The sequence below is a fragment of the Ovis canadensis genome, chromosome 24, assembly GCF_042477335.2.
Source record: "Ovis canadensis isolate MfBH-ARS-UI-01 breed Bighorn chromosome 24, ARS-UI_OviCan_v2, whole genome shotgun sequence".
Lineage (NCBI taxonomy): Eukaryota > Metazoa > Chordata > Mammalia > Artiodactyla > Bovidae > Ovis > Ovis canadensis.
This window is the reverse complement of record NC_091268.1, coordinates 15,114,044-15,137,087: the sequence shown is the minus strand read 5'-3', so window position 1 is coordinate 15,137,087 and position 23,044 is coordinate 15,114,044. Positions and strand designations below refer to the sequence as shown.

The following is a 23,044-nucleotide window of genomic DNA, read 5'->3' as shown; positions in this document are numbered from 1 at the left end:
ATCGTGTGGATTTAATCTGCAGCTTGTACAGCTGGTGGTGAGGTTTTCGGTCTTCTTCCTTAGCCACATTGCCCCTGGGTTTCAATTGTGGTTTCATTTCCACCTATCCATGTGGGTCATCCACTGGGGTTTGCTTCTGCGGCTGCCCTGGAGGACTTGGGTTTGCCCCTGTGAGGGCCAAGTGTGGAGGTGGTGCAGCTGCTTGGGCCGCAGGGGTTCTGGCAGCACCAGGTACTCAGGGGAGTTGGCTGAGAGGGCAGCAGGAAATACAGTGCTCTAGAAGGGTATGGCAACCAGTCTTGGGCGGTACGCTCCAGTGTTGTTGCCTGGAGAACCCCCTCCTCCCTGACAGAGTTGCCTGGCAGGCCACAGATAAGAGAGCGGCAAAAAGCTGCACATGACTGAAGTGGGCATAGACGCAAGACTTTTTTTGCCTGTGGCAGCTCTGCCCCAGTGAGAGTTGAGCATGAAGGTGGCGCAGCTGCTTGGCTTTCGGGGACGCTGGCAGCAAGTGTGCAAGGACACGGCCTGCCTCCGCTGCAGGAGTTACGTCCCTATCAGAGTCTTTTTCAAGCGTCTTGTAGCTGGTGATCAAAAGGTGTGTCTGTAGCTCCACCTGTTCAGGCACTTAGAGGGCTGGCTACCTTGCCTGGAGTCCTTCTCTGTTGTTGGGTGTGTCAGGCACATAGAAGGGCCCTCCTGGCTGGGATCCTAGTCTGTAGGTTGGCACCCCTGGCACTTAAAGTGGCACCTGAGAGGGGTCCTGCTCTGTAGTGCCGTGTGTCAGGCGTTTGATGGGCCAGCCTCTCTCTATTGTTCAGCTGCCGATGCTGGCATGTGGGGAGAGAGAGGCTATGGTGATGGCTCCGTCCCCTACCCGTGACTCAGCAGTATCGCCTTGCTTCCGTGGCTGCCTGGCTTTCCTCCCTCATATCCCCTAAGTCCGTCTCTTCTCCCTCACATGCCCTCAGTCCATCTCTCCACAGACCACAGCAGCCCTCGCCCTGGAACGGCCCCAAAATCCCTAAACTCCAGCTCCCGGCTGCTGCACCTTCCAGGGGACCAGTGTCCCTGTCCGGGGTGTGTATGGCTGCGGCAAGGACTGTCTGATTCTCATTCCATTTAGGCTGCCACAGATCGGCTGTTTCACTCTCAGCCTTAAGTGTTTCTCCTCTGACTCAGCCAGTTGGCCCATGCGCGGATTGGACCCCTGCCTCAGTTCCCCCACCCGCCGAGGGCAGGTCCAGTCCTTCTGACACTCCTGTTTTTCCCCTAGTTCCTTCGTCATACCGAGCTTTGTGTGGTTCTCTATCTTCTCTTCCGCTGCTCAGGTCCTCTTGCCCCCTGTTAGCTGGTGTTCTGCATGCACTTCTGTCTCTGAAGGTGGATTCCTGATGTGTCCTTGGACAGAGATGTACCCCACGTCCACCGACTCCTCTGCCCTCTTGTTCTAGGGAAGATTTTTACCTCTTATTTTTAAGAAAGTTCTATTTGAGTCTAGGGTAAATTGAGGACTATCTTGTAATTAAACGTTAAAAAAAAACTTGTAGCTACTATTCTACTGGAGCTTTTTATTTATGTATGCTTACTTTATATATACTTATTTATAGTTTGAAATCTTCCTGTAAACTGTGTGTCCTAAATAAATAGCATTAATTACACTATTTATTCATGGCTATGCCTGTTTTAATAAAGAGTGATATTTTTGAAGCCAAAACAAAATTAAGTATACATTCTTCGTTTTTTTTGCCAACTGTGGAATATCTCATTGTATGACCCACAAGCAAGATATTTGCATGATTTCTTCAACATATGGTAATGTTCTCCAAGGACATAAGCATAAATAAGCCACAACTGCTAAATGTGGAAATCCAAATCATTCGGTTCCCAAGGAGTAAATGATTCTTGTCCTGTGTTTTTAGGTTCCCAGATTGTGGTGAGCCGTCTCCTCGGCTGGTGGCCCTGAATTTGGCTGGCGATCCTACTGATCCTGCTGATCCTACTGATCCTCCCACAGTGGAGAGGGACTGTGGCTTTTGGTGTCCCCGAGAGTGGAAAATCGATCCTGATCTTGGCTGTTCCTTTTTGCATGTGCGTGATTGTTCACCTCCTTGTCGAAAGATGTATTTTGGAGAGGAGAGCTTTCATTTGCTCGGTATTTCATAGGATTGATTTCAGGCATTTGCCTCTCTGCCACGTTGTTTACTTTTTTCACTTTTTTGATTGATGGGATAAGATTCCGGTATCCTGAAAGACCCATTATAATGTATGCTGCCTGCTACATGATGGTGTCATTAATTTTCTTTCTTGGGTTTTTGCTTGAGGACCGAGTCGCCTGCCGTGCATCCAGCCCTGCACAGTATGAGGCTTCCACAGTGACCCAAGGATCTCGTAACAAAGCTGGTATCATGCTTTCCATGATACTCGATTTTTTTGACTATGGCTGGCAGCATTGGTGGGTGATTCTTACCATCACATGGTTCTTGGCAGCTGTGCCAAAGTGGGGTAGTGAAGCTATCGAGAAGAAAGCCTTGCTGTTTCCTGCCGAAGCGTGGGGCAACCCTGGAACGCTGACCGTCATCCTTTCAGCGATGAATAAAATTGAAGGTGACGGTATCAGTGGCGTGTGTTTTGTTGGCCTCTACGATGTTGCTGCCTTGAGGTATTTTGTTCTTGCACCCCTCTGCCTGTGTGTGGTAGTTGGGGTTTCACTCCTTTTAGCTGGCATTATATCCCTAAACAGAGCGCGAGTTGAGATTCCATTTGAAAAGGAGAACCAGTATAAACTGGTGGAGTTTATGATCTGGATTGGTGTTTTCAGCACTCTGTATCTCATACTACTCATGGTTGTACTTGGATGCTACTTTTTGAGCAAGCTTACCGCGGCATCTGGGAAACAACGTGGATACAAGAACTCTGCAGAGACTATCACATCCCATGTCCATTCAGGTAAGGGAAACCTTGTTCTAAATTTCAAAACATTTAACAGTGAAAAGAGCTAATCTTAGATTCTCTTTTTAACTCTTCATGTAAAACCTGAACATTAAATTTTTGAAGTGAAGTTAATGAACAAATTTATTGTGGTAAGAATGTCATGCACACGTTTCTATTAACATCTTCCTTCTAAAAGATCACTTTTGTGAGTCCAAGCCATGGGCTTTTAAGCACTTTACTTCTGTTACCACAAAATAGCTGCTTGTTGATTACTTAGAAGTCTGCAGGTTTGAGGGGAAGATGTTGATGAAAGACGGTGTCTGTGGAAATTTCAGTGATCCTTAGAATGGGAGTTTTAACAGTTTTGAAAAACATTCGAATGCACTTGTACAAACAGTTTCATCTCTTAGTTGGTCTGTTTTTCTTTTTTGCATACTGAATATTTTGTGATTTACCTTTTAATTTAAAGAGATCAGATAATCATAGAATTTTAGATCTAGAGAGGACTTTCAGTTCAATTCAGTTCAGTTCAGTCGCTCAGTCGTTTCCAACTGTTTGTGACCCGATGAATCACAACACGCCAGGCCTCCCTGTTCATCACCATCTCCTGGAGTTCACTCAGACTCACGTCCATCGAGTCCGTGATGCCATCCAGCCATCTCATCCTCGGTCGTCCCCTTCTCCTCCTGCCCCAATCCCTCCCAGCATCAGAGTCTTTTCCAATGAGTCAACTCTTCTCATGAGGTGGCCAAAGTACTGGAGTTTCAGCTTTAGCATCATTCCTTCCAAAAAAAATCCCAGGGTTGATCTCCTTCAGAATGGACTGGTTGGATCTCCTTGCAGTCCAAGGGACTCTCAAGAGTCTTCTCCAACACCACAGTTCAAACGCATCAATTCTTCGGCGCTCAGCCTTCTTCACAGTCCAACTCTCATATCCATACAGGACCACAGGACAAACCATAGCCTTGACTAGACGGACCTTAGTCAGCAAAGTAATGTCTCTGCTTTTGAATATGCTATCTAGGTTGGTCATAATTTTCTTCCAAGGAGTAAGCGTGTTTTAATTTCATGGCTGTTAGAAATGGTGTATTCAAGTTCCCTGTGTAATTTAGAGTTCTTAAACATCTATCTTATTTGAGGCTTAGAAATGTTAAGTGACTTGCTCACTTTATTAAAGTACTTATGCATTATAGATAACTTCTGTTTACTTGTCTCTTTCCCCTGGTAGACAGTGAAGTCTTTAAATGCAAGAACGTCTTTTTCATATTTTTTCGAAGCATGTTCTATATGTTAGCAGATGATGCCATTGAGGATGGGAATGTGTAGATTGAGAAGAAAAGACATTTTTAAGAAAAGTTCCAGTTTCACTGGAAACAAGGAGTGTGTGATTAGCACATAGTCAATTCTGTAAATACTTGATGACTGAAAATGCCATTTCCTTTTTTATTTTGTGGTATCAATAATTCTACACAAAATTACATTTTAATTATTATATCATTATTCTTTATATTATATATAACATAATATTATAATATTATAAATATTTGCTACTGGCTTTTAAAACACCAACCTATATTTGAGAGACCAGAAAAAAATGAATAATTGACATTTTATTACATTTCTTGATAGATGCTTCCTAAGAACTCTTAATATGAGTTTTCAGGCCTAAAGCTAAGTAATCAAATTTTGCCTCTAATGAGAGAGAAAGAGGTGATTGAATTACATCATGTGCTTCTTCATGTAAGGTTTCTAGGATTCTAAATATATATTATCTTAGGACTAATTCTCAGTGCTCAGCCGGTTTGAGAGGAGTGTTGGGTACGTTTTCTGACATCCGAATTGACTCATCAGGCCTGCGCTCGAATTTTTGTCTCCCAAGCCCAAGGAACCTTCCAGAGCTGTGTTAGCCAGCCCCCTCTGCTTGACTTTTTCCCTGCCTTTTCTTCGCAGAGTGGGCTTTGTTCAGATGCCCCGAGGGAAGGAGCGGCCCTCTCAGTCTCTAGCTCCCTCACTGGACTTCCCTTTTGTTTGAAATCTTGGATTGTGGCTGCCTAAGGACCTCTTTTAAACTGTATTTCGCTTTTCTAGCTCTTGGTAGGCTGACCTACAAGCTGTTTGCGTCTGTCACTGGAAGTGGGGACACCCTGGGGGCCTTCTGTCATCTGAAGCCACATGTAACAGGCCCAGTAATTGTATTGATCAAGGTTATTTGATACCGGGGAAAACAAGAACCAGGGGTCCTTGCTTGGTACCCACGGTTGTGTTTCTGATCAGAACCCCCAGCTTGCCCGGGCTGGTTCAGTGCCACATGAACTTGGGAAGGAGGTGGAGCAAGCGGCCCATGCGGCCTGGAGAAAGAGGGGCCGGTCTGCCCTCTTCCCTTGCCCCTGCCGGCCCAGGGCAGGCCTTGCAATGCCCGGCTGCTGGTGGTAGAGGAGAAGGCTGAGGAGGGAGGGGTGACGTGACCTGTGTTCTGGGACATGGTCACATGTGGGTTTTCTTTTTCAGTTTGAAAAAATGACTGCTTTCAGTCTTCCCTCCAGTTTCACTTTAAAGTTGAAACTGAAGATTTTATTCTTAAAGTTGAGTACAGTGACTTTATGGTCTTTTTGAAAGCAACAGTTGAGGTTTAAAAAACACATCTCAGAGAACTCCACTAGATAAAGCCAAAAACAGAGAACGTGTTCAGGGTGAACTGCGGGCGGGACCCCAAACTGCACTCTGTCTCTCCCAGAGTGTGTAATCGCTGAGATGGTTGGATATAGGACCCCAAGCACGCTGGGGACTTGAGGTCCTCAAGTGACAGAGGAGGTCCGGGCTGAGCCAGGAGCAGTGGGTCCTGTGCCCTGGCAAGTGGAGAGCCTCGAGGGGGGGAGTGGGGCCAGGAGAGGGGTGGGAGACTCGGGGGCAGAGGGTGGGGCAGCACCTGGTGGTGTCTGGGAGGCACTGGCTGTTGGGGCTCAAGGCAGGGACACCCTTGAACCTCCACCATGCTACCCCCATGGGTCAGAGTTGTCTGGCAGCCCAGGATGGAAGTTTAGAGGGTGAGTTCACGGCAGGTTGAATGAACCCCTGTACCCACTGTGGGTTCATTTTAAGGGCCTAGAGTGAGGTTGGTCAAGCCCTTGCTGAGCTCGAGTGAGGGAGTCTGACAGGGAGGACCGAGCTCAGGGTGAGAGTGAGGGGCAGCTAGCGTGGTGAGTCCTCCTCAGCCGGGTGGGATCTGGGGACACCCTTGACTTCAGGGGTGCCTTTCAGTAGCCTCCCTGGAGGCTTGTTTGGGGGGTTAGAGGGGGCAGAAGCCCACTTAGAAGACGTGTTCATTCCCAGGGGTGGTGGTTTCTGAAGCAGCTTATACTGGTCAGTTCGACTGTGACCCAGTACCTTGCAGGGTCATGTTTTACAGGGGGCCTGAGCCGTGGGCACGGCCTTCCTTCTCCCGCACCCCACACTCCCCTGTCGTCTTTCTGGCAGCCCCTCCCCCCTCTCGGCACCCTTGATGGTGGGCCTGAGCCCAGGCCCCCTGTTACCACGGAGCCCCTTGTGACTGAGCGGGTTCCGGTTCCGGGCTCCTGGGAGACGTGCTGGAGGCAGAGCCTTGGTGCCATTTCTCCTTGAGACAGTGGTGCGGGTGGTCATTGTGTGAGAGCAGTGGTCCTAGTGTGAGAGCGGTGTGTGTGAGAGTGGTGTGTGAGAGCGGTGTGTGTGAGAGCGGTGGTCGTAGTGTGAATAGTGGTGGTCGTAGTGAGAGATCAGTGGTGCTAGCTCGGGAGCCGAGGTATCCTACCGTGAAACAACGGTTGCCCCCGAGTGGGGGGCTGCCCCCATCCGCGAGGATGGGTCGCCGAAGGGCCCACCTGTGGGCGTTATTCCAGTGCTGCAACCCCAAGGCACAGGCCAAGACAAGGAAGAACTTGGCCTCCGCCCAAGTCCTGGAAGGAGAGGGGCCTGAGGTGAGAGCAGCCCGCAGCTGGGCCCGTCGGACCGGCCCACACCTGGCAAAGCGTCGGGGTTGTGTTTCATTTCATTAGCATGGCTGTGGGCCTGCCGGCCAGGGCGTTTTGGCCTTAGTGTGCAGCGTTGACCCCAGCAGTTTACCCTGTAAGACGCTGTGCAGGTGCTGTGTGGAGGGTGGGCGGGGGCCCCACAAGAAGGGGAACACTGGCTGGAGGAATCACTGGGGCACGTGGACTGAGCTACTGAGTCAGTCCTTGACACAGAAATGCTAAGCCCCTTAACGATTCCCTTCTTCCAAAGAAAGCATATACTGGCTGGAGTAGTCTCTGGGGCATGAGGATCGAGCTAGAGAGTCAGTCCTTGACGTAGAAAGGCTAAGAGCATTAAGGTCTCCCATCTTCCAAAGCACAGAGCAGTGTGGCCAGTATTTTAATCACGGGTACCTACTGCTTCCGTGTCTGACATACACCCTCATAGCTACACATGTCTGCTACATGCCTCTCACGAGTGCTGGGCACTGTTCCTGGTGCTGCACACTCAGTGTGTAGTAGGGGATACGCAGCCCAGGATTTTTTAATTTCTGCAAAGAAAAATAGAACGTGTGGTCAGCTTGAGCAAGTTCACCACGTGGACGACCCCGCGTGCACGCAAATTGTGGCAAAATACATATAACATCAATTTTACATTTTAACCAGTGGATTGAATGACTGGGTGGCTTCCGTGGAGTCAGGCTAACAGATGACCTTGGGGTGCCATCTGCCTTTTTCCCAGAGGAACACTCCAAAGCCTGGTGGCTTCCCTTTTTTCTTCCTTCTCCCCAGTGGCTCTAGGTCACTGGTCTGTGTGTCCTTTAAGAATCTCTTTATCCACTTTGTTGTTAGGTTTATCTTTTGGAAAGCTTCTCAGATGTCCTGGGCCTTGAGAAGGCAGGCTTGGATTCCGGGTTCTCCCCTACCGTGTGCCTGCCAGGTCGAGGGCGAGGCTGAAGGCCAGTCTGAATTATAGTGGTCTGTGTGGTCTTGGGGTCAGTGGACGCCCTCTTCTCTGGAGGGGCTAGGAGAGCCTTTATGTGGAGCCTGGAGAGACTTGACAGGGCCAGTCTTGACAGTCTCACTGTCTTTTTAAATTATGTCTGCATTTAGTTTCTCATTTCTTTGTTTATTAGGAGAAGAACATACAACTAATTAGGGAGCATCTTCGGAGACGGGAAGAAGAAATATCAGTGCTCAAGGCCGAAATCAACAACACCAGGGTCAGAATGGGGATTCTCACGTGTTGACATTTGCCCCGTGTGGGTCACCGCTAGCCTCCGTGTTGCTGTCCTTAACCTCTGTCTGATTTTCAAGTCATTTTCACATCTTCCCACTGAGCAGACCTGGGTGGATCAGTTTGGGGTTCTCATAACTTGTTTCAAATTTATGATGAGAGCTAATGTAATTTTAGTACATTTGAGGGGGGAGTGCTCTTAACTTAGATTTTTGTCCACACTACACTTTGTGTGGGATCTTAGTTCCCCAACCAGGGATTGAAACCTGTGACCCCTGCAGAAGTGTGGAGTCTTAACTACTGGGCCCCTGGGGAAGTCCACTCTAAATTTCGACGGAACTGGCGGGATTCCGACGTGCCTTAGCATGTTTCTGGCTATAGCGTGAGGCTGAGAGGAGTTATCGGGCCTGAATTCGAGCATGAGGTTAAAGGTGCTCCTTTGGCCCCACCCTGCAGCTGCTGCTGGACCACCTGGAGTTCCTGGTTTCCCAGTACCAGCCATCCTTCCAGTTGACGGCGGGCAAGCGGCAGGCACAGTCCCCAGCCACCATGACCAGCGAGGTGGAGGTGCTCAGGGCGCTGAGATTGCTCTTTGAGCACCACAAGGCCCTGGATGAGAAGGTACCAACCCCCTAGCCGTCCTGGATTTGTACACTTGCTGCCTTGTTCGTAGGGTGGTGCACTTATTTATGTAACTAGTTGACTTTTGAGCTTCTTGAATTCTTGTATATACATTTTTTTTCTGTAAGAAGTCAGAGTTTTATATGGTTAAAAAGCATTGCCTGCGTACATGCTCAGGCATGTCTGAATCTTTGCAACCCTGTGGACTGTAGCCCACCACGCTCCTCTGTTCATGGGGCTTCCCAGGCATGAATCCTGGAGTGGGTGGCCATTTTCCACTCCATGGAATCTTCCCGACCCAGGGATCGATCCTGCCCTCTTGCATTGGCACGCGGATTCTTTACCACTGAGCCATCTGGGAAGACCCCAGTTAAAAAGTATTAGTTGGCATGAATGTCTCAAGATGTATTATATTCTATATATCAACTTGCAGTGAAAAACTGGGTAATAGAATTAATTTAGGATAACATTTTGTTCGCTCAGGCTTTGAATGTAAAGCTGTTAACAAGATTTTCTTGACTTTAAGATCAGTGAGAGACGTTAACGGTATTCTATTACAGTATCCACGTATTAGGGTGAGTATACACTAAGAGTGTACTAACGCATATACACACAGCAACACACAGTGACTCGGCCCCTTTGATTTGAGTTGAGAGTGTGGTTACGCATACACTCGAATTAGGTGCCACACATAAAGAGGTAAGCTTGATCAGTCATCCTGGAATTTCAGTTAAGGGTTTGTCCTTTGAATCCTTTCATTTAAAAAAGAATGAAGGCTGTAGTGGTGGGCATCAGGTCTTGTTTCTCTTTCTGATTGAGGACCCACACACCGGGGTTATTTTAATGACTAGTAAACTAGCCTTCTGGCTCAGAGCTGCCGGATGTCTTCAGTACCCCTTTGTCCTGGAGAAGACAAATTCTGACTCTAATCACCTGGTGGTATTTGGGATGGATAGCATCCCCATGTACTTTCTTTCTATGTTGTGTTTTCAGTTTCAAGTTGAGTTATTCCAGGTGGAGTTTTGCTGTCTTTACTTATTTCTTTAGTCTGATTCAATTTTTTGGTTTATCCACATTTCTCCACAGTCAGGGTTTCCAAGTAAAATTGGGTTCAGTTCCTGATAGACTTGAGCTGCCCTGAATGTCGCTGACGAGATGTGGTCCTCTCATGCCCAGGTGCAGACTGCGAAGGAGCAGGACTGGGAGCGTGTGCAGCAAGCCAGCGTGCTGGGGGACATGGCCCAGGTGTTCCAGAGTGATGAGGGCATGTCTGACGGCGAAGGCGACAGGGTCACCCTCTTCAGCCCGGCCACTCAGCTGTCGCCCAGCGGGCAGGCCGATGCCAAGACTCAGAGTGTGAGGCTGCAGGAGCAGCTGGACGCCATCAACGAAGAGATCAGGTGGGTGATCCCAAACTCAGCTCCCCGGAAACTCGGTTTCTCTGAGGAGCTGCCTTCTCCTAGGGAAGTCTGAGTATTCCATAGTAAGAAACCTGACCTCAGGTCTGCTTCAAGAATTTTCAGTTTTGAGATTGCCCTTGATGATAGAGCTCGGTCAGCCAGGGGGTCAGGTCCAAGGCGTTTTGGGGTGTCCCCCCTCAGCTCTGAGCCCCAAGGTGGGTGAGGTGCCGAGGTGGTGTCCACTGTGGCCCGAGCACCCTCCTGTGTCCTCAGAGCCCACCAATTTCTGGTGAAAGGCCACCTGGAAGAGAAAAGCTCAGGTTTTGGGGTTGGCAAATTCTGACTCAGATGTGCATTTTCATTTTTCACTTAATAAACAGTGTGAAGATTGGCTTGTTGTAAGACAGTGGTCCAAGGACATGTGTTTGAGTTTTTCTCATCTCATCAGTATATTTAAGATGTTTTCTTTAGACACCATCTTGGCAATGATAACAATTTACAAAACGGGATAGAATCCAAAGGCCGGCCTCGTGGTGAGCAGGGGCCCATGGGTCTGGGTGCAGCTGGGTGGCTGGGGGCCCCGAGGCCTGCCTGGTGCCACACCCACACAGCTATGCCCGTGTCCCAAGTCCATGTTCAGAGTGGCCGCAGGCCGGTGACCCTGCACAGGACCAGGCAGTGGCTGCTGCTCAGACTGTTCTCATCACGTCAGCCCAGGCCGAGGTGCCCATTCCTGTCCACCGAGTGCGGGGGGCCGGGAGAAAGGCAGGGGGCAAACGGGACAACCAGCAAACGCAGGTGGTGCCGCCTGCCCATTTGACGGCGAGACAGACAGTTTTGTGGGCCGTGTTTGAGCACAAACGAGATCAGAATCATGGTCTTTCCATGTCCCCTCAGGAAATGTGGAACGGTTATGTATTAATATTTTTATTTTTACAGCAAGTTGTCATGTAAAAGTGATTTTTCCTTATGTGACAAGTGACTTGATATAAATGGTAGAGTCTGTCCATCAACTTGTTATCAACAGTGAAAAACTTTCAAGTTGTATATGTGGAAGTGAAGCTGGAGAGTTTACTTCCTATAACAATGTTTTATTTTAATTTGAAAATCATTTTATTTGCATCATCATGTATTTAAACTGCTATATAAAATCATCCACAACACATTAGGGGAGAAGAGCAGAAACCGTGAATTCTAGGTTAATGCAGCACTTTGACATGAATCCAGAAACTCACACAAAGCTGGTGCATAACTTCCTCAAGAGATGCGTTTGTACATATTCAAACTTACATTAAAAATAAAAAGAAAGATCAACTCAGCACTTCATCTGGTCTGGAGACTTGTGTTTAGAAACTCCAGCTTGTTCGTGAATTGCTGTTTTGATTGTACCGAGTTCCCGATTCCCAGCAGAAAAGACTTGCGGCACTGACGTGCATCTCTGCCCTGAGAGCAGGGAGGTAAAGGTTGTCAGCATCAGGTATCTCCTCACAGGAAGAGCGTCGCCACCAGGGCCCCTTCAGAATGTTAGAGGAAAGACATGAAATGAAGAGTGAATGATCAGGGGCCAGTTTGTAAGACTCAATGCTAAGTTATTCTAATTTTGAGAATATTCAAAAGAGGAAAAGTTGAACCTTTTACTTGAGATGTTAATTGAGCAACAGTTTCTTGAGTTTCTAATCATGACACAGAATGCCAGCCTAATTTGTTGTCCAGACACGTTTCTCTGCTGACAAGGGCAGGTGACGGGTTTTATTCTATTTTAGTTTGGTGGAAGAAGAGAAGGAGAACACGGAGCAGCGGGCCGAGGACACTGAGAGCAGGGAGAGCAGGGGGAGCTTAGGCAGCGTCCGTCGTTGTAAGTCGGTGAGCTCCCTCAACCTGCTTGCTGGCTCCTCAGCTGCCTGCTCCTGCCCGCCCCTGCCCAAGCCAAGAAGGAGGCGGCACTGCCCGGCGCAGGAGGGAGACCGGCTGGGCATCATGACTGTGGTATGTGTCTGCCTCCTCCCTGCTGATCCTTCCCCTAGGACGTGGGTTTTATTTATTTTGTTTGTTTTTTGCTTTTTCTCTTTTTACTTAGAAGAAAATCAGGTACATTTGCTGCACTCAGAGGTCTACACTTTTTTAAACTGCCTAGTCTTTAATCATTCCACAATGGCACAGCAATGAATTAGTCTTGATATTTGGACCATAGGCTTAGCCCATCATCATGAACTCAGCCAGAGCCTGCCTCTGTGTTGTTGGACCTGGCCTGTGCTGGGCACAGCAGCTGCAGGGAAGTTTCTGTTCTCAGGGAGCAGACAGCTTCGTGAAAGTAACCATAGGCAGCCCTCATGGTGTGGGAAGCCGTCCAGCACATGTTCCATTGGGGCTGCCTGGCTGCAGGGTGCAGGGCATGCGATGGGAAGAAAACCGGGAATCTCCATGGTCTGCTTGCGGATGGATCCGACCGCGGGCTCAGGCCAGCTCTGCGTGTGAAACCAGGTTAAGAGCCCGGTGCCTCAGGGCCCCAGGGAAGAGGTTGGGCTGCCTCACTTATCTGAGTCTTAAAATGGGATGACGACCTAGGGCTGTTGGTGACAGAGTGTGCAGCTCCAAAGCAAATGTTCCAACTTTCTTGCGTGTTTAGCTTGGATTTTGTGAGTGCATTGTTATCCCATGAAATCACGTGTACAACACTGCTTTGTAACTGGACATGTATTATCACATTCTTCTGTGACCACCCATTTCATGTTAGCTGCATTGTTAGTCAGGTTATCGTTAAATTAACTGTGAATCCTTTTAGTGGCCTGTGATGTGGGAACTAGTCCATTTTGTGGTCTTTTGACACACCGTTTTTATAATTTGCATCATTGGCTAATTAGTTGCTATTTAAAATTCTTTGAGGATTTCTCTGTGGTCTCATGCTTGATTTCTTTCTGAATATTTGTTACAGAACAGTTCTGTATGTTTTCCTTGCTGTTGGAGTTCTCTGGCGGTGTGTCTGCTTTCATCATTGGTTTAGATTTCCTCTCTCATCCTGTTGTCTGCTTGGTTGTCATCAATCCAGACCCCTCCCCCGCCCCCGAGGCTGTAGTTTCCCATCCATCTCCCCTCCCCCGTCCCCCACTTGCTCTGGTCATGGCCGTGCTGTGGTCCACAGCGTGTGCGCCCTTGTTGGGTCTGTGCTTTGTCTTCATGTCTCATTAAATGGTGTTTTTCCCCATAGCAGTAAGTTGAATTGGTGAATCACTATGCAGTTACAGGAGAAGGCAATGGCAACCCACTCCAGTATTCTTGCTTGAAAATCCCATGGACAGAGGAGCATGTTAGGCTGCAGTCCATGGGGTAGCACAGAGTCAGATACGATTGAAGCAACTTAGCAGCAGCAGCAGCATGCAGTTACAAGCATAATGTAGATGGATCCTAAACGGCATATCATGTATAATTCATTAATGAGATTGTGCTTACATAAAGAAATCATCCTCTTAAGTGTAGAATTAATGGACTTTTAGATATGCAGATGACACCACCCTTCTGGCAGAAGCGAAGAGGAGCAAAAAGCCTCTTGATGAAAGTGAAAGAGGAGAGTGAAAAAGTTGGCTTAAAGCTCACCATTCAGAAAACGAGGATCATGGCATCTGGTCCCATCACTTCATGGGAGATAGACGGGGAAACAATGGAAACAGTGTCAGAGTTTATTTTGGGGGGCTCCACAATCACTGCAGATGGTAATTGCAGCCATGAAATTAAGATGCTTATTCCTTGGAAGGAAAATTATGACCAACCTTGATAGCATATTGCAAAGCAGAGAGATTCCTTTGCCAACAAAGGTCCATCTAGCCTAGGCTATGGTTTTTCCAGTGGTCATGTATGGACATGAAAGTTGGACTGTGAAGAAAGGTGAGCCTGAAGAATTGATGCTTTTGAGCTGTGGTGTTGGAGAAGACTCTTGAGAATCCCTTGGACTGCAAGGAGATGCAACCAGTCCGTCCTAAAGGAGATCAGTCCTGGGTGTTCATTGGAAGGACTGATGCTAAAGCTGAAACTCCAGTACTCTGGCCACCTCATGTGAAGAGTTGACTCAATGGAAAAGACTCTGATGCTGGGAGGGATTGGGGGCAGGAGGAGAAGAGGACAACAGAGGATGAGATGGCTGGATGGCATCACCGACTCAATGGACATGAGTTTGGGTGAACTCCAGGAATTGGTGATGGACGGGGAGGCCTGGCGTGCTGCGATTCATGGGGTTGCAAAGAGTCGGACACGACACAGAGACGGATCTGAACTGAGCTGACACAAGATCCTTTCTGTGTTGGTGCTTGTATTTAAGAGTGTAAATCTCATCAGCTTTTGCACAGTTAATGTCTCTATTAGACTCTAGAAAAGTATCTTTTACGGTTAATAAAATGTAAAGATGGCACCTGCTATTATGCTAGCTTTCATTCTTACATATTTTCACAGGGAGCCTGTTTTAATGAATTTATTTTGAGAAGTTTTAAATCAAATTCTATGTCACGATTTTACATTAATGTCCAAGAGGTGGTTAGATTTGTTCAATGTTAAAATAGGTATTATGGTAACTTCCTCATCAGTTAATTTACTAAAGTATAAGATGTTTTTTATTAAGGGAAACTAACTTATACAGAAGTTTGCCTGAGAATAGACAACGGTTAAGGGCCTCTGTTGTATGGAATCCTGTGCTTTAATAAAACATGGTGATGTAATAGAATTGTATCTTCCTGAGTAACAATTTCTAGTGTTTCTCTAGTAAATCTTGAATAGCTTATTTAACTTCTGTGGTCAAAAAAATGATCTGTTTCCAGTCACGTGTTCCCTAAATCTTCATGTCACTTACAAGTTTGCCCTCATTTTTGCTTTCCTGTATTTGCCTATTCGGATGCTTGAAATTTTAGCTTAAAAGTCGCAGTGAATCTGGTTTCTCTTCATTTCTTTGCATGTATCTATCAGCCTCATGATTTAAGGAAGCGGTGTCGAAAGGTAAACTATTTAGTAATTTAGCAGGCCTTTCTTTCTCTGTGAAGTATTAGAGTCCTTTTGGTTTAACGTGAATGAACACCGTGTGGTTATGTCCTGGTGAATAACAGACGTTTTAATGGAAGTAATGAAACTCACCCACCACTTAAACTGTGTTGATGGTTCTGTTGGAAATGGGTCATTCGTTGGGACAATTGTAACAGTTTGCCTTTCTCCCACTTGTTTGCCTTCTGATCATCTCATGGTGGTTTATAATAGACATAGTATTATTTATTATTTTTAAAATTTTCTTTACTTATTTTTTTGGCCATGCTGCCCAGCTTATGGGATCTTAGTTCCCCAGCCAGGGATCAGACCAGTGTCCCAGCAGTGAACGTGCCAAGTCTTAACCTCTGGACCACCATGGAATTTCCGCTTAGTGTTTTCTTACAAGGAATGACTGAATGAGAGCCATAGATGTTAGATTTGCGGGAAGCCAGTTTAATGATGGTGGGTCGCAGTGTGCAGGAGACTCTGTGGGCCGGGCACGTGCTTTCCGCGTCTGTCATCTCATCCCCAGGTGAGGTCCAGGCTGCTGCTATCCCCGTTCAGGAGACATGGACACTGAGGCTTAGCGGGGCCGGTCACCCTGCCCAGGCTCTCATACCCAGCAGCGCGATGCGGACTGGTCTGATCAGAGCCTGGACACTTAACCGTGGTGCCGTCCAGCCTGCTTTCGTCCAGAGGCTCTCATGTCTATCACGGCATCCCTGATGGAGGGAGCCTCAGGAGGGAGCTCGCTGCCTCTCCCCTCGGGTCACTTGGATGAGCCCCTGTAGTTGGAGTCCACTGCCCCAAGGGCTGGCCTTCCTTGTCCCTCTCCTGCTCCCAGCCCATTGACCCAGCACTCCTGGGCCTTCCCGCAGGACTGGGGTGGCCGCGCTCCAGTTCAGCCCACTCAGTGCCCGGGAGCCCTTCTGCTGGGCACAGCAGAGCAGCGCCGTCCCCCTGGGGTTGGTGACCTGGGTGTGCCGCTCGCCCACTCTGTGGCCTGCTTTGCCCTCCTGTTAAGTGGACACGGTGCTGCCCATCCTGGCCACGTGGGCACCAGTGAGGCAGCTCCCATCCTGGGGGAGGGCGGCCAGGCTGCGGACCCAGAGGCCTTGCTCAGGAGGAGGCCTGGGGTAAGGGGCTGGCGTGGTCCCTGACCTTGAGGCAGGTGTTTGTCTCCACTGAGTCCATAGTCAGCCCAGGCGCATCACTTCCCTGCTCTGTTCGTTGTTTTCTGATTTTTAGAAATGCTTATTTTAACTTGAATTTGAGATTGATCCCTGTTCAATTCCATGTGGATAATTTCTAGGCTCTGTAGCCTTCTGGTGTCGGAGGGTTCTTGTTAGAGCGCAGGGGAGGGTGCCCAGTTTATCCAGCTGCTGTTAAATGAGTTCAGCTGTGTTTTGCAGTAAGTCACTTTGTTGTCACCAAGCTCCTGTGGGGCTGCACGGGACCAGCATTCTTTACAGAATCCCACTGAAAAGGCACAGGTTAGTTGGTTAAAACAACGCACTCATTGTTTATAAAAATACACGCCATGCATGTCTCCTAAAACTTCCCCTAGCTTAACCACACACCCAGATGTATCAGTGAGACCTGTCTGGACCCTGAGGGGTTAATCTGTTCCCTACACTGTCGTTCCTGTCCTCACACCCAGGACCAGCAGAAAAGCTGGGAGTCCAGGAGAGATCACCTTCTTTTTGTGTTTTTATTAGTTTATTTGTTAATTGAAAGAGAATTGCTTTACAGAATTTTCTTTTCTGTCAAACCCCAACATGAATCAGCCATAGGTACCCATATATCTCCTCCCTTTTGAACCTCCGACCCTCTAGGGTGATACAGGATCATCTCGTAGTGAAGACCTGGGGGTGCTTTATGGAAACCGCTCTGAGCCCATGACCCTCAAACTGCGTGTAAGTACTTCAGTGGGTGGCCCCGAGTCTGTCTGTTACCAAGAAATGTGATCCAGGTGTGTGGTGTTCGCGTGGAGGTTTAGGTACCTTTTCTGTGTTTCTCTTGTTGTCATGGGATCCAGTAACCTGCATCATCTCTCCAAATGACCTTGGGTGGTGGCACAAGCTGTATCTTTTTCTCCTTCAAACAGAAAGGTCTGGACGGCTTTGCTGAGAGGTTTCGTACTCTCGGTGTGGTGCTTCTGAGCAGCATCTGGCGATGAGGACAGTCCTTTCATCAGGGCAGTTCATGCCATGCAGGGTTCACGGGGCTGGCGTCACTCTGCTGTCCTGCCCGGCAGGGCCGCCTGGTCACTGGATTCCAGGGAGGGCGGAACCCGGCTGCAGGGAGGCTCCCGTCCAGGGTCTTTGCAATCAGTCAAATGCTCTTGCTCCCCACAGCCCGGCTTCTCTTGAACAAGACTGTCCTTAAGGTGGCATTAAGCTCGATCAAGGGTTTCTTTTTGTAATTGTGGGAAAGCATAGCTAATAGATTTTCAGATAAGATTCTGGTTATAATGTAAAGCCTGTGTGATTGCCGTTTTGAAAACACTCTATTGTTAGCCAATGTTACACTTATCTCACTCCCTCAGCTTCCAGCTTTCTGGGAAGAGGTAGGAGATGATGAGACTGCTATCAAATCTAAAACCTCGACCCCCGCAACGCCGTGGTCCCTGCAGCTGGACCGCCTGCACACGGGGTCGCTGCGCACAGCCAACCAAGAGGACATTAGGGACGCCCACAAGTAAGCAGCCTGTGTGTGCGTCGTCAGTTTCAGGAGCCCTGCGCCTCTTGCCCTGAAAGAGTTGCAAGGATGATTTTAAAGGAATACCATTGGGTTCAGTGCCTGTGGTTAGTGGTGAACTTCAGGTGCTGGGGAAGAAGAGCTCAGTGACCTCAGTGATTTTAGAAAATGTCCTTCTCTAGAGACTGACTTCTGTGGGAGCTTTCTTCCTGCTCTTGATAGAGGTCTGCCTGGCCTGGGGCACGTTCCTGACTGTGACGGCCCCGTACCTCTCGGGTTCGCTCTTGAGGGTCCCTCCCTTTTCCTCAGGGGTCTCGTCTCAGGAGACTCTGTCCCCTCCTGTGACGGACACTGTCCTCATTCAGACCTCCACCTGGGCTCCCGTCCTGAGCAGGCAGCACGCGATCGGGGGCACGTGTGGTCACCTGACCAGCAGCCCCGCACGGTGACCATCGCTCTCCTGCCACGGCCAGGGCCCGTCACCCTGCAGGAGGCGGGGGCAACCGCCCAGAGCAGGGGAGCTCGCCTTCCCCTGGAGCGTTGTCACCTGCCGAGCAGCGACCCTGAGGAGGGTCGGGGCGCCCTCTGCACCAGCTGGCCTGGAGTGAAGCCCTCCTCAGGGGAGAGCTCGAGGCAGAGAATCTCAGCTTCCTGGGGCTGTTGTCTGTGTCCGGGAGTCTGCACTGCTCGTGTGAAGCGTGTTTGGTGAAGGAGACTCCACCGTCTGCTGCGAGGTTGAGGCGCGGGTGTTGCTGGGTGCCCGTTTCTCTCAGTAGCCCTTGTGGAGGGGTGTGTGTCTGCACGAGGGTGCCCGTTAAAGGTCGTTTTCTCTCCCAAAAGCTCGACAGGCTCTGAGGACAGCCCCGAGAACAACCCCAGCAGCAGCACCAGCAGGCAGGACTCACTGCAGAACGCCCCGAAGGAGAAGGGCATCAAGTCCTCCATCCGCCGCTGGTTTCATAGGAAGGAAAAGGGCCGGCCTGAACACCCCGGCAAGGAGGCGTTAGCACCAGGTGGGTGCTTCACTGTTCAGAGGGAGGAGGGCCTGCAGGCATGTCCCTTCTGTGTCTCCCCCATTGTCCCTACGAGGCTCCTGTCACTCACGCTGGGGGTCCTCCTGGGAGCCAGAGCGGAGGAGGTGTCTGTCTTCTCAGTGGGTCTGAGATGATCAGATGAGTTAATGAGTGGATGGATGGATGGATGGAGGGTTGGGTTAGTGAGTGGGTGGATGGATAAGAGATGTCTCGCTGGATGGGTGGATGAACGGAGCATGGAATGAATACAGCAGATGATTGTACTCCAATGCTAGAAACATATTCTAGGAATTTGATTAAGTAGGAGCTGGGCAATGATTGTTTCCTCCTAACAGTGATACGTGTTTGGAAATGGCCTAAATGCTCATCAGTGAGGGGTGAAATACAATCTGTGGACACCCCACAATAAACACCCTGCCCTCCTTCCTGCCACCTTCCCCAGGAGCTCATCATGGGTTCTTCTCATGCCCCCCACCCCACCCCACAGCCACGCAGGTCCTCCTGGGGTCCCCTCATCACACAGGGTTATCATTAGGCCCTCCTCTCGCTTGGCTTCATCTCCTTGAGGAGAGTATATTCCTGCCTCTTCAGCCACAAACGTGTTGAGTCTTGTTTGTGCTGGGTGTGGGGTTTACAGGGGTAAGTGGAGCAGATGTGGTCTGGAGCATAGTTAAGTGGCAAGAGAGAAGAAGAGCAGGTTATTAAATGCTATCCCTATATTAATAAATACAACGCTGAAATGGATGGTGCGTTGATTCTATACTGATGCTGTGTGTGCCCCTTACCAAGCAGGTGCTGCCCCCTCCCAATTTACAGAGGAGGACACAGTGACGGTCACGTGGTCAGGGAGTGGTGAGGGCTGGTTCACACACATACAGCGGGCCCAGGCACTTTCCCGAGCCCCAGCCACCTCTCTGGTGGACGCAGCAGCAATGAGACGGTTCTGTGGCATGATGATTCAATGGACATGAGTTGGAGCAAACTCCAGGAGCTAGTGAAGGACAGGAAAGCCTGGAGTGCTGCAGTCCACGGAGTGGAAACGAGTCGGACACAACTGGGCGACTGAACTAAAACCTGAGTGTGTGCTCCTCTGCTTCAGTCGTGTCTGAGTCTTTGCGACCCCAGGGACTGTAGCCCACTAGCTCCTGTGTCCATGGGATTCTCCAGGCAAGAATACTGGAGTGGGTTGCCATGCCCTCCTCCAGGGCATCTTGTCGACCCAGGGATCGAACCCACATCTCTTGTTATCTGTTGCATTGGCAGGCAGGATCTTTACCCCTGGCACCACCTGGAAAGCCCCAGTGTACGCTGACAACTAGAAATGCAGAAAATCCGGGCTGCTCCCAAGGTAAACTGGGAGAGCAGCAAGCACAGGCTGTAAAGACAAAGACACAGGATGAGTGACAACAGCGCCCACAGAGACAGGCAGGAATGCGGTGTCCCACATAAAGGAAACACCTGTGCCATTCGGAAGAGGGGCCCGTCCACCCTTGGAGGGACAGTTGGAACCGGAATGAAAACCGAGGCCATGGTCAGCAGTGCCCACCCACACGGCCCGGGTGGCGTGGTGTCCCTCACTGGGCTTCCCGCGTCCCCAGAGCTGCTGGCGGTAACATCTCTGATTGCCAGGCCGGCGGCGTCCCCGTGTGAGCTAAGGCATCACTGCTCTCCTTCCAGTGCTGCTGCGGGCCCTCTGTGGGCGGCCACCCTCATCCCCTGCCCTGCCACCCGCTGGGGCCAGGCTCTCCCCCTGGGATCCTTTCTGCCACGCTGGACTGGGACGCGACTCAGGACTTAGGCTTGAGATGTCAAGGAGACCTTGAATCTGGAAGGACAGTGCCATGGGAGCAGGAGAGCAAAGCCCGCATGGGGAGGAAGCAGAGCTGGGGATCGTGCCCACAGCCTCCAGAGCCTCCTGCACAAGTGCCTCTTTGCCTCTCCTTGGCCTGGACAAACCCCAGCTGCTGCTGCTCCACAGGTGATTCCTAAAGATGCACCTCCTGCAAGAGCTATTGTCCTGCTGCTCTGGGGCTGCCTGAGTGTGTTCAGGAGCATCAGACAAGTGGGGCTCCCACACCTCATACTGGAGGTGAGGGGCCTGATACTGGGGAAGGGTCTGAGGGTGGGGGAGGGCCTGATGCTGGACTAAGGATGTGATGGTGGACTAGAGCCTGATGCTGGACTAGGGTCTGGTGCTGGAGAAAGGCCTGATGCTGAGGAGGTGTCTGACGCTGGAGGAGGACCTGATGCTTGGGAAAGGCCTGATGCAGGGGGAATGTCTGATGCTGGACTCGGGCCTGATGCTGGGGGCACATCTGATGCTGGACTAGTGACTGATGCTGGGGGAGGGCCTGATGCTGGGGGAAGCTCTGATGATGGTGGACAGTCTGTTCCCAGATGTACATGGAGTTGAGGATAAATCTCTATGAGAAATCTTTTTTTCATACTTTCCTGACCACCTTGCTATGTTCTTTTTAACTTAAAGATAGTTTTGTGCAGTATCGCTCGATTTCTGCCATACATCAGCCTGAATTACCCGTAGGTGTACGTATGTCCCATCCCTCTTGACTCTCCCTCCCACCTCCCCTTGCTACATTCTTGTTTCTATGGATATATGAATAATAGACTGTTGACTAAAATAACATGAACAGCTCCCACACACAAGTGTGCACACGCACACTCCCTAGTGCATCATTCGGGTCCGCCTCAGGGACTAAATACATTCCTTTCTAAGATAAAGTGCCACTCCTAGGATGGGAAGCTAAAATGGGAACCCCTTTACCTTGGGAGTAAGCCTGTCAGGTAAAACACAAGACATCTAGTTAAATTTGGTTTTCAGTGAATAGTTTTTAGTCTAAGTACATCCCAAGTATTGCAGGAGATGGACTTTTACTAAAAAGAAAAAAAGAAAAAAAAAGTTTTCATTGTTTCCCTAAAATTCAGATTTAACTGGGATTCCTGTATTTCTGTTTGGTAAATCCAGCCACCTAAAAGGCATGGTTAGAACGGATTCCTTCTTTAGCTGAAAGAGAGTACATCAGTGGTGAGTGAACACAGCGCTCTCCCATCAGGGCAGAGTCACGATCACGGGAGGATGACGTGCCATCAGGCGGCCAGTAGAGTTCAGAAGGGCAAAGGTGAGTCTTCCTTGGCCCAGCACAGACCACAAGGTACTGGCAACCCCACAAAAGAGGAGGAGATGAAGGCGGAGGAGATGAAGGCAGAGGGAGAAAACGTGGCCAGTTCAGGAAGCAGCAGCAGGTGAGGGTGCCCAGGAGGTCACAGGCCAGCCTGCCGGGGAGCCTCACAGTTCAAGGGGTGAAGCGCTCTTCCCAGGGTCCAGTGGTGATCACACCTGCACGACGGTGCCCAGCTAAGCAGTAGGGGGTCACTGAAGCCCAGTGGCTACTCTGCTCCACCCTTGTTTCTTTTCCATGAAGTTTACAAAATATCTGTACATCCTGTACTCCCATGAACCTTGTACAAGACCTTGATCTTAATGCGGCATCTGCACCTTTCCAACCTGCTGTAGGATTTTCTTTACCAATCAAACTGTCCTTTAGTTTTACTTTATGTACTAAGAACTCTCACAGTGGGTGACGAGAGAGAAGTATCGTGTCCAACTTATTCGATATTCCTTAGTATCTTCCAAGTGAGAGTGGTGAAACATGCCCCCCAAATTCCTAAAATTCCTCAGAATTGCAAAACAGTAGTAGCTGGTTAAAGCTAAGGGGCACAGTGGTCCCAGAACCTTGGGGAACATGTGTTTCAGGTTGATTTAGTGTTGAGCATGTGTAAGGCTTGGAGGAATGATTCCGAGTGTCTCATACAGTAGATCAGGGTGGACCTTGAGAATCTCGAGTTTTAACCACTTCCCAGGTGATGCTAACACACTGGTCCAGTGATGACACTTTGAGAACCACTGACTTACACAAGGAGAGAGCTTCCACAGAAATTGAAACGGCTCTTTTTCTATTCGGAGAGCTTCCTCACACGGAAAACCCAGATGCCAACCTGAAAATTAGCAGACTAGCTCTTCCACAACTAAGGATGTAAAGAAAAAACAATATGGAGATGCATTGGAAGGGAGAGATAGAGTCTAGTCAGGACCCATACTCCTGATGGGTGACC

General features: G+C 49.4%; 1 pseudogene; it reads left to right on the top strand.

The window, feature by feature from the left end:
* The first annotated feature begins 466 nt into the window (after positions 1 to 466).
* LOC138429723 (frizzled-3-like) lies at positions 467 to 2,953 on the top strand (annotated as a pseudogene).
* Positions 2,954 to 23,044: the final 20,091 nt, after the last annotated feature.